Source organism: Carya illinoinensis, chromosome 7 (genome assembly GCF_018687715.1).
Source record: "Carya illinoinensis cultivar Pawnee chromosome 7, C.illinoinensisPawnee_v1, whole genome shotgun sequence".
Classification (NCBI taxonomy): domain Eukaryota; kingdom Viridiplantae; phylum Streptophyta; class Magnoliopsida; order Fagales; family Juglandaceae; genus Carya; species Carya illinoinensis.
Window position 1 is genome coordinate 26,266,921 of NC_056758.1, and position 8,499 is coordinate 26,275,419.

The following is an 8,499-nucleotide window of genomic DNA, read 5'->3' on the forward strand; positions in this document are numbered from 1 at the left end:
ATTTTTAACTTTTTCATCTAATTATTACTAAATCATTATCTAAACACAAATTCTATTATAATTTTTTTAAACTTCCAAACAAAACACAAAAAATAATACATTTTTTTTAAATTTAAAAATAAAAATAATATTTAAACAATTTTTTAACTTTATAATATTTTTATTCAATTTTTTCTATCTCATTTTTAAAAATTAAATAAAATATTTCAATTCAAAATATTTCATTCCTATTTACAGAATTATGAGATATAGTGTCCAAACGAGTCCTAAGAAATTTTTAATGCTTAATTGTGTAACTTCCTATCACCTCATTACTTTATAGTTTGCTTGTCTGTAAATTAAGAATATCATAGTTTCATTCTTAAACATCACTTAAACTATGGGTGAGATTTGGCCGGTCCAAATGTATAATAATTAAAAAAATATAATTATTTATATATTTATATATAAATTAATTATATAATTAGTAACTAATACTAATATTTATAATTATATACTAATATTAATATTTATACTAATACTAATAGTCTAATATGGTATAAAAAAATAATACTAAATTACTAATAGTCTAATAGTTTGATATAGACTATTGTAATATTGTTATACTTATACAGTTATACTAACATAATTGTTGCCCAGATGACTAATATAAGAGGGAGGGTGAATTGAGTTGTATTAAAAAAATAACAATTATAAATCAAATATATAATATAAAATATAAGCAAAATATGAAATAACAATAAATATAAAGAGTAAGGGTAAGAGAGAAGCAAACTCAGTATGTTAACGAGGTTCGGCCCCACTGCCTATGTCCTCGCCTCAAGTTATCCCTTGAAAATTTCCAAATTCACTATTCAACCTCTTTCAGGTGGAGATAGAAACCTATTACACCTTTGAACAACACCGCTACAAAGGATCCGTGTAGAACACCCTCTATACTTGCAATCACCTTACACGTGGTGATTCAACTATTTCCCGTGTAGAACACTTTCTACACGCACAAGGGTTATACACACAATTTTTCTGATACAAGAGCTGATAGTAGGTAGGTTATCAGAAAACACTCCTCAATGAGTGAAATAAGAACAATACAGCCCAAACTATATCTCTCAAAATGAACAAGGATTAAGGCTCAATGCTTAGAGAAGAAAGAATGAAAGTTTTGAATGAATGTTGTATGCTCTGGATGTTGTAAATGTGAAGCTCTCAAATGATCTATTTAGAGACATATGAGACTTCATATTCAAATTAAAAAAGATTTACATGTCAAAAACAACATCATTCACTTTTTAAAAAAAAATTCAAATAAAAGGTTCTTCTTTTTCAATTGTCAAAGACAACATCATTCATTTTTCAAAAATTTCAAACCTAATATTTTACTTTTGGCATATGACAAAAGGAGCACACTTTACTTTTCAAAAAATTCAAACCTAATCTTTTACTTTTTGCATATAACAAAAGGAGCACACTTTACTTTTTAAATATTTCAAATAAAATCATCTACCTTTTGCATAAGTTAAAAAAAACATCAATCACTTTTGAAAATATTCAAATAAAACATGCACATGTGAAAGATGACAATCAATCATCTTTAATATGTTCAAAGTTCAACCATTTAATTAAGGTATGCACATGTGAAAGATGACAATCAATCATCTTTTAAAATTTTCAAAATATTTATGCACATGTGGAAAATGTATTTTAATCTTTTATGATAAAATATTAATTTTGAGCCTTAATCCTAATTTCGAATTTTTAAGAGATTTACAACATTATTCTATGACTTTAATGTGAATTTATTCCTTTCTTGCTCATGCTTGTTTTCTTGATGTGCTTGACTCCATTGTGTAGACAACTTGAGTTTGAAACTCCTTTATTCTTTGAATTCATTTGTTATCATCAAAATCCATGTGTAGATATATAATTATACAAAACTTGAAATCTTGAGTTTAACAATCTCCCCATTTTTGATAATGACAAATATTTGATAGAACCTGAAACCTGTCTTAATACTTAAGCTCCCCCTGAGAATGTGCGTTAGTTATTCAAACAAGAGTATAAATATAATTCCAAGTATATATAACAAGTTTAGCAATTCAAACAATGTTAATGTTCTAATCTAACACTTCTCCCCCTTTTGGCATAATTAAAAAAGATCCGCAACAAGTAAATGGACTGAAGAAAACGGCGCGTTAATAGACACTGTAGATAGTTGAAAAAAAATTGGATCTGTTCGTGACCCGACAAGTGTGGCTAGAGATTTGAAAAAATCGCCTGATGTTGTTGAGAAACGAGATTGAAGGCTCCGAGTTTCTAAAAAATGTCATTTTCACCGATCGGGAAAAAAAATCACATTGCTCTTAGACTTGGATGATAGCTCATCTGGTTCTTTATGCTATCTTTATAAAATCAGTCTTAAAGTTCATCCAATCCGCATCAAGTTTTCTTCTCATCTCTATAACTCATCTGCATTCCTTCAACATTCTCATTTTAAGCCTTCTATTCTTTTCTCAATGGCTCATTTTTCTAACATTTCTCTAGATCCATCCATGAGACATTCTGCACCTCAACCTCCTATCCTTTCTGCAGCTACCATTGGTGCCATGTTGCAGCAAGAAAATAATAATTTAGCTAATAAGTCAGATTCTGATGCTATCTATGACTTGGTGAGTCTTGGGACTCGCTACTCTTCCTCTATTGTTGCTTTTTTCCAGTGGCTACAAGTTAGAAATCATGAAGTTGAAAAGTTCAAAGAACAAATTGTTGCACTTCAACGAATTGTTCAAGAGTCTCACACAAGGGGAGGAATCATTCGGCAGAAGAATAAACAGTTGAAATCTTTATTAGATTCTTCATTCCACTTGCCGGTTCCCATGGATAAGAATGATATGATATTGTATGAAGAGAATGAGCATTTCAAACATGAGGCTAAAAATCTCAAGTTTATATAAAAGCATTAAAAAAATCCATTTCTATTTTTATTGACTTTGGTCTATCTTTTAAGAGATATTCATAGCATGCATCATACTTATTTCTCTTTTGATCATACATAATCTATCTTCTGGTAAAAGTTTGTGAAAATATCTGCTAACTGATCGTGTATGTTTGTGAACTCTAGTACTATATCGCCTTTCTGCACATGATCTCGAAGAAAATGATATCTTATTTCAATATGCTTAGTTCTAGAATGTTGTATTGAGTTATTTGAAAGATTTATAACACTTGTATTATCACATTTGATTGAAATGTGATTATACATGAGTTTAAAATCTTCAAGTTGTTGCTTCATGTAGAGAACTTGAGCACAACAACTACCCACAATAACATATTCTGCTTCAGCAGTAGACAGTGTAACAGAATTTGGTTTTTACTAAACCAGGAAACTAGTGCATGATCTAAGAAATGACATGCTTCACTAGTGTTTTTTTGATCTATTTTACAGCTAGCATAATCTGCATCTTTGTAGCTGATTAGATCGAAAGATGTGTGCTTAGGATACCATAACCTTAGATTAATTGTACCACTAAGATATCTAAGAATGCGCTTAATTGCAATTAAATGTGATTCTTTTGAAGATGATTGAAAGCGTGCACATAAGCACACACTAAACATAATATCTGGTCTACTGGCTGTTAAATATAATAAGCTACTAATCATACTTCGATATATTTTCGAGTCAACTGGCTTACTGGATTCATCTTTATCAAGTTTAGTTGATGGGCTCATTGGTGTTCCAATTTCCTTAGCACTTTCCATCTCAAATTTCTTCAGTAATTCCTTAATATATTTTGATTGATTGATGAATGTCCTACTTTTTGCTTGCTTAATTTGCAATCCGAGAAAGAATGTAAGTTCTCCCATCATGCTCATCTCAAATTTTTCCTGCATAGTCTTAGCAAAAACTTGACACATATTTTCATTAGTAGCACCGAATATTATATCATCAATATAAATCTGAATCAAAAGAATATTATCATTTTTATATTTAATGAAAAGAGTTGTGTCAATTTTTCCTCTTGAAAAACCTTTCCAATCAAGAAACCACTGAGTCTCTCGTACCAAGCTCTAGGAGCTTGTTTAAGTCCATATAGTGCTTTTGTGAGTTTGAAAACATGATTTGGGGAAATATGATTTTCAAAACCTGGAGATTGCTTAACATATACCTCTTCATTTATAAAACCATTTAAGAAAGCACTTTTAACATCCATTTGAAAAAATTTGAAATCTTTATAATAAGCATATGCAAGTAGTATTCGAATAGTTTCTAATCTTGCGACTGGTGCATATGTCTCATTATAATCGATTCTTTCTTCTTGATTAAAACCTTGGGCTATAAGTCAAGCCTTATTTTTAGCAATGATTCTGGACTCATCTTTCTTATTTCTAAAAACCCATTTTGTTCCAATAATAGTATGATTTTTGGGTTTAGGAACAAGTGTCCAAATATCATTTCTTTCAAATTGATTCAACTTTTCTTGCATAGCTAGAATCCAAGATTCATCAAGAAGTGCGTCATCAATATTTTTGGGTTCAATCTGAGATAGAAAAGCAGTATGATTGCAAATATTTCTAAGAGATGATCGAGTACTTACACCTCGTGAAGGTTCTCCTAAAATTTGTTCCATTGGATGATCTTTCACAAATTTCCACTGTTTGGTTGCATCTTGTATTAAATTTTGATTATCTTTCCTGATGGTTCCATGTTGAACTTCTTCTATTGTGTTCTCTTTATTGAGATTGAGACTTTCCGTATTATTTATACCTCCTGTTTCTTCATCAATAGATTTCTTGGAGAGTGAAAAATTAGATTCATCAAATACTACATGCATAGATTCTTGTACAGTCAAAGTCTTCTTATTGAATACTCTATAAGCTTTACTATTAGTAGAATACCCGAGAAAAATACCTTCATCAAATTTTGCATCAAACTTGCCTAAATTATTCCTGTCATTCAAAATAAAACATTTGCATCTAAATACATGAAAGTAACCAATGTTGGACTTTTTCTCATTCCAAAACTCATAGGGGGTTTTATCTAATTTAGACCTTAGCATAACTCTATTTATAACATAACATGCAGTACTTACCGCTTCGGCCCAAAAATAACTAGACAAGTTGTTCTCATTGAGTATTGTTCTTGCCATCTCTTGAAGAGATCTATTTTTCCTCTCTACTACCCCATTTTGTTGAGGAGTTCAAGGAGCAGAAAAATTATGTACAAAACCATTTTCATCACAAAATGTTTTAATATTTTTATTAACAAACTATTTTCTCCTATCATTTCGAATACTTGAAATAGTATAACCCTTTTCATTTTGAATTTTCTTGCATAACTTGGTAAAGGCATTATGTGCTTCATCTTTATGAGTAAGAAAGATGACCCAAGTATATCTAGAGAAATCATCAACAATAACAAATGCATAATATTTTCCTCCTAGACTTGCAACTCTATTTGGTCCAAAAAGATCCGTGTGTATCAGTTGCAATGGTCTAATAGTGGAAATATGTTTCTTGGTTTTAAAAGAAGTTTTTATTTGTTTACCAAATTGGCATGCATCACAAATTTTGTCTTTAAGAAAATATGTTTTTGGTAAACCTCTCACAAGATCATTTTTTGAAAGTTTGGAAATAAGTTCCATATTGGCATGACCTAGTTTTCTATGCCATAACCAACTAGTTTAATTTTGAGTTGAAAAACAAATTGCATCTTGTGAGGTAATTTCTTCAAAATCGATTGTATAAACATTGTTGCTTCTAAAAGCAATAAAACAAATATTACAATCATGATCATTTAAAATAATGCATTTATCCATTTTGAAAGTAACTGTAAATCCTTTATCATATAATTGACTTATGCTCAAAAGATTATATTTTAGACCTTCAACAAGTAGAACATCTTTAATTATGAGAGAAGATTCATTACCAATTTTACCTATTCCCACAATCTTCCCTTTTGAGTTATCTCCAAATGTCACGTGTCCTTTTTCTTTAGACCTAAGATCAAAGAACTTAGTCTTGTCTCCCGTCATGTGTCTTGAACATCCACTATCTAAAAATCATTTGGTTTTGCTTGTGGATGACTTCATGCATACCTATAAAAACAATTAAAATGATTTTTCTTGGTACCCAAGTTCTTTGGGTCCTTTATTTATTAGTATTAGAAGAAACAAGATTTTTAGATACCCATATAGCCCTAATAGTCATTGTATGATTTCTTCTAATATGACAAGTATGATAATTATGACCATTTCTTTTACAGAAATTGCAAATAGCATGTGCCATACATGAAGAACTTGAATGATTATAATAATATCTTTTTTGAGAAAATTATTTTTATGAAAAGAATTTTGAATATTGGTTTTTGATATAGAAGGATTATCAAAGAAATTTTTATAAGGTTTGTATTTTTGTTTTGGCATATATCCCAAGCCTGCCTTGTCAAAAACATATCTTTGACTACCAAGAAGTTTTTCAAAATTTCTTTTTCCATTCGTAAAGTTTTCAATAATATTTTCTAAATCAGTTTTCTTCTTATTCAACTCAAGATTTTCATCTTTCAAAATGATATTTTCTTTTCTTAAAATATCAATTTCGTTTGTTAAAGAAGAATTTTTCTTTTTCAAAGCAGTATACTTGATACCTAATTTTTCAAATTCCTCATATACCTCTTCTAAAATATTTTGCAGTTCTTCATATGAAGGATCTTCATATCAAGATTTGTTATCTCAATGTCATCTTTAGCTATAAGACAAAGATTTGCTGATTCTCCATTGCTTGCTTCACTATCTGAACTACTTGAATCATCATCCCATATAGCTTTCATTGTTTTTTTGCCATTGTTTCGATTTTTCTTTAGCAGAGGACAATTTGGCTTGATATAACTAGGCTTATTACATTTATAACAAATTAAAGTGTCATTTTTACCTGAATCTTTATTGAAAAACTTTTTGAAAGATTTCCTTGGAGGAGTTTTATTTTTCTTTAAGAACCTCTGAATTCTTCTTGTTATCATCGCAACTTCTTCATATTTGTCTTCATTTTCCTCATCGTCATCACTTTCACTTTCATAAGGAACAGCTTTAAGTGCTAAGCTCTACTTTGGCTTTCCTTCTTCTTCTTCTCTTTTCAATGTGTACTCATGGGTGATAAATGACCCGATGAATTCATTCACTTCGAGCTTCTTGAGGTCTCTAGCTTTAAGAATCGTTGTCACTTTTGATTCCCAGCGTTTTGGTAGAGAGTTGAGAATTTTTCTTACTATTTTTACCTTGGAATAAATTTTGCCAAGAGCTGTCAAGCTGTTTATGATGTTAGTAAAACAAGTGTGCATACTAGAAATAGATTCATTATCATTCATCTTAAACATTTCATATTCATAAGTAAGAATATAAATTTTTGATTCCTTGACTTACGAAGTTCCTTCATAAGTAACTTCCAAGTTATCCCAAATTTCTTTTGCCGTAGCACAAGTCATTATTCTATTAAATTCATTTCCATTGAGAGCATTAAATAATAAATTCATAGCAGTTAAATTCAAAGTATAAAGTTTATTGTCTTCACAATCAAACTCTTCTTCTTCCTTTTTGACCTTTACTCCATCAACCACTTTTTTTAGAATATAAGGTCCATTTACAATGCATTTCCAGATTTCTCGACCTTGAGTCTGAAGGAATATTCTCATTCTAACTTTACAGAATGAGTAATTATCTCCACAAAAGAGTGGAGGCTGACTGCTAGATTGACTTTCACCAAATGAATCTGCAATGTTAGCCATAAGATCTTAACTCAAAAGATAGTTAATCTTATAATAGAGCTCTTAGCTCTGATACCAATTGTTACTGATCATAGGCAGAACCTATGTTACCTAACAATTGTACCTATCAAACTAGCCGGCCACCGTCTCTACCGGTGCATCGTCACTCATGGTTGGAGAGTCTTGCTTCGGTGACACAGTCACAAGCGAGAGTTCCCATGAGTGATCTGCCTGTATGAACAGTACATGTCAACTAGCTCTGATACCAATTGTTGCCCAGATGACTAATACAAGAGGGGGTGAATTGAGTTGTATTAAAAAAATAACAATTATAAATCAAATATATAATATAAAATATAAACAACATATGAAATAACAATAAATATAAAGAGCAAGGGTAAGAGAGAAGCAACTCAGTATGTTAATGAGGTTCAGCCCCACTGCCTACGTCCTCGCCTCAAGCTACCTCTTGACGATTCTCAAATTCACTATTCAACCTCCTTCAGGTGGAGATAGAAATCTATTACTTCTTTGAACAACACCGCTACAAAGGATCCGTGTAGAACACCCTCTACACTTGCAATCACCTTACACATGGTGATTCAACTATTCCCTGTGTAGAACACTTTCTACACGCACAAGGGTTATACACACCCTTTTTCTGATACAAGAATTGATAGTGAGTAGATTATCAGAAAACACTCCTCAATGAGTGAAATAAGAACAATACAGCGCAAACTATATCT